A 4,202-nucleotide genomic window follows, 5' to 3' on the forward strand; every position below is an offset into this window, starting at 1 on the left:
AAAAGGATAAAGTCCTAAGAATAATCTCTAATTTGATTGATCTAGTTACAGTTAATAGAAATCCCAATGAAATTGCTGAATGGTGTTTTCATTTTTCCTTCTAGGATATTTTATTTAAAAAGAATTATTTCTCCAAAGGAATCATGTCATCTTTTCCAAACATCCCTTCCACTTCTCTGACCTTTTTCCTGATGGGAGTTCCAGGACTCAAAGCTGCCCACACCGGGATCTCCATCCCTTTTTGCTGTCTGTATTGTGACTGCCTTCTCTGGGAATGGTATAATCCTGTTTGTCATCCTCACTGAGTCAAGTATCCATGAACCTGTGTACTATTTCCTCTTTATGCTCTCTACCACTGACTTGGGCTTGTGTATTTCAATGCTGGTCACTACACTGGGCATATTCTGGTTCAGTGCAAGACAGATCAGTTTCCATGCCTGTGTTGGCCAGACATTCTTCATTCAACTCTTTACTGTCGTGGAGTCTTCAGTGCTCCTAGCAATGGCCTTTGACCACTTCATTGCCATTTGTAACCCATTGAGATATGCTGCCATCTTGACTGATTCCAGAATTGTCAAAGTGTGGTTTGCCATCTTTGTCAGGGGGACAGTGATCCTAATGCATCTGGTCCTGCTTCTTAAACATTTATCCTTCTGCCAAAACTATGTGCTTCATCATCCTTACTGTTTCCATCCTGATATAATCCAGCTGTCATGTTCTGACAATAAGATCAACAGTGTTTTAGGACTATTGCCCTTGCAGTTACTGCAGGAGTGGACGCGATCTTTATTCTTCTCTCCTATACTCTGATTATTAAGACCACCCTAAGCATTGCTTCCCCAGAGGAGTGGCATAAAGCCTTCAGCACTTGTTATCTCCCACATAAGTGCTGTTGCCATCTTCTACATTCCTCTCATTAGCTTGTGCTTTGTTCATAGGTTTGGGAAGAAGGCACCTCCTTACATACACACTCTTATGGCCAATGTGTATTTGCTTATTCCACCAGTGATGAATCCCATTATTTATAGTGTGAAGACCAAGCAGATCCATTAGGGCCATTAAAAAAGTCCTCTTTGCCAAAGGATCTGAGGTCTGACTCTAATACCTCTATAGTAAAATCTACTCCTTAGTAATCACTTTCAAGACCTAGCATTTAATCAATATGCTTTCTTCTATCAGTGGCCTGACACCAAAAACCTAGATATCTGGGTAGGATGGGTAGGAGATGCAGTTTGACAGAAATTTTTTTTTAATAGAACTATTACTAATCTACTCTTTAGAAATAAGCAATAAAATATACTAATATAATGAGTATTATATATCTTAATATAAAGTTTTGAAAGCATGAATGACAATGGCTAAAATGAACACCTTGCCCATTAGACCAAGCCTCCAAAATTATGCTTAAAACAGTAACTCATATCTTTCTGTCTCATTTTGTTTTCTTAAAGTATATATAATAATTATTAAGTTTTGTTTAATTTTCAATTAGATGCAGCTCTCTATTATTCTTACATACAATTTAATCACCATTGATTCATTCTTTCATTTGCTGTCTACTATTGCCAGACACTGTACAATATGATAGGGTGGTAGAGACAAACAAGAAGATATTGTCATAATTAGTAAAATATGTAGATAAGAAAGCAACCAATCAAAATCTGATATACTATGTGATATGTTACAACATATAGATATGAGCAAAAGGATTAATAGAATTTATAAGAACAACATTCAGTCCAACCTGGGAAGATCAGGAAACCATCACAATGTGTTGTTTAAACTGTAAAGTTAAAAACTGGAGAGGTCAACTTTCAGAATGGTAGCATGAGGATATCTGTGGACACTTTCCCTTAGGGAAACAACCATAAACAGTAAATATTTATATAGACATGGGTATAAACATTTAAATTCTCTGAAAATTACCCTAAGTGCATAGAGCAAAAGAAAAACCACTATTCAAGAAAATCTATTAAATTACTGTAAGAACAGTAGGAGTCTGGGGGCACCTGACTGGCTCAGTTAAGTGTCCAACTCTTGATCTCAGCTCAGGTCTGAACTCACGCTGGATGTGGAGCCTACTTTTTAAAAAATAAATTAATTTTTAAAAAAAAGAACAGTGGGAGTCTGTGGCACTTGAATCAGAGCCAGCATTCACTCCTCCCTTTCCCCACAGTGCAGTATATAGATAACTCCATTCCAGATAGGTGTAGTCAAGAACATAGGGCTTTGTTCCCTAGCCCCTTCCCCACCCTCATCCCCACCAGCTCTCAGCCTAAGGCTATGATATCTCCCAGAAAGGGCAGACCACCATATTCTTCATTCTTCCCACCTCAGCTCCAGTTGTGGAAGCTAAATTCTAGGTGAGTACAATCAAGAGGTCAGTGGCTGTTTTCATGCACCCAGCCCTACTCATATGGCAGAAGCTCTATCCCAGGCATGGGAATCAGAGAATACTGGGGCTTCAATCAGCCTTTCCTTAGCTCTATCATAAGGAACAGGATTCAAGATAAGAGAGGCAAGTTGAAAAGGCCATATGCTATCCTGCCATTCTATGCATGTAAATCAGGGGATTAACTCCAAGACAAGTGGGTTGCAAGGGAATTAAATTATAAATCAATAACAAAAATTTGGAAATTCACAAATATTAGAAAATTAAACAATACACTCCTAATACATGGGCCAAAAAAGAAATCACAAAAGGAATTAGAAAATACATTGAGATGAATGAAAATAAAGACACAACATACCAAAACTGTGAGGTGAAGTTAAAGAGTGCTTAGAGGAAAATTTATAGCCATAATGCCTCTATTGAGAAAGAAAATACCTCAAATCAATTACCTAAACATCCACTTTAAAATACTGGGGGGAAAAAAGAGCAAACTGGTCTTAAATCAACAACAAAAGAAGAAATAATAATAATTAGACTACTGGAAATTAATTAGAGTATTAAAAAACAATATACATTAAAAAAAAAGTCCAGGAGGCAGAGAGAACCCACTTCAAAATCAACAAAAATAGGTCAACATCTCAACATACTATAGAGAAGCTTGAAAATTACACAGATAAAGAGAAAATTCTGAAAGCAGCTCAGGACAAGAGGTCCTTAACCTACATGGGTAGACACATAAGGCTGGCAGCAGACCTGCCCACAGAGATGTGGCAGGCAAGAAAGGAATGGCATGATACATTTAATGTGCTAAATGGGAAAAATATGCAGCCAAGAATACTTTATCCAGCAAGGCTATCATTCAGAATAGAATAGAAGAAGAAATAAAGAGTTTCCAGGACAAACAAAAACTAAAGAAATTCATGAACACTAAACCAGCCCTACAAGAAATATTAAAGGGGATCCTTTGAGTGGAGAGAGAGCCCAAAAGTAACAAACACCAGAATGGAACAGTGACTTTACAGGTAATACAATGGCACAAAATTCATCTTTCAATAATTACTCTGAATGTAAATGAACTCAATGCTCCAATCAAAAGACATAGGGTATCAGAATGGATTAAAAAAAAAAAAAGACCCATAGATATGCTGTCTACAAGAGGCTTATTTTAGACCCAAAGACAAATCCATATTGAAAGTGAGGGGGTGGAGAACTATTTATCATGCTTATGGACACCAAAAGAAAGCTGGAGTAGCCATCCTTACATCAGACAACTAGATTTTAAACCAAAGACTGTAATAAGAGATGAAGAAGGACACTATATCATAAAAAAAGGAGTCCATCCAATAAGATCTAGCAATTGTAAATATTTATAGCCTTAACTTGGGAGCAGCCAAATATATAAACCAATTAATAACAAAATTAAAGAAACTAATTGATAATAATAAAATAATAGTAGGGGGATTTAACACCCCACTCAGAGCAATAGACAGATCATCTAAGCAGAAGATCAACAAGGTAACAAGGGCTTTGAATGACACACTGGACCAGATGGACTTCACAGATATATTCAAAGCATCTCATCCTAAAACAATAGAATACACATTCTACTTGAGTGCACATGGAACATTCTACAGAATAGATCACATACTGGGTCAAAAATCAGGTCTCAACTGGAACAAAAATATTGAGATCATACATGGATATTTTCAGACCACAATGCTATGAAACTTGAAGTCAACCACAAGAAAAAATTTGGAAAGACCATGAATACATGGAGATTAAAGAATATCCTATGAAAGAATGAATGGGT

General features: G+C 36.7%; 1 pseudogene; it reads left to right on the forward strand.

The window, feature by feature from the left end:
- The first annotated feature begins 6 nt into the window (after positions 1-6).
- LOC102744408 (olfactory receptor OR51C1-like) lies at positions 7-1,096 on the forward strand (annotated as a pseudogene).
- Positions 1,097-4,202: the final 3,106 nt, after the last annotated feature.

Source organism: Leptonychotes weddellii, unplaced genomic scaffold, assembly GCF_054177405.1.
Source record: "Leptonychotes weddellii isolate Sample4059 unplaced genomic scaffold, ASM5417740v2 HiC_scaffold_2275, whole genome shotgun sequence".
NCBI classification, from domain to species: Eukaryota; Metazoa; Chordata; class Mammalia; order Carnivora; family Phocidae; genus Leptonychotes; species Leptonychotes weddellii.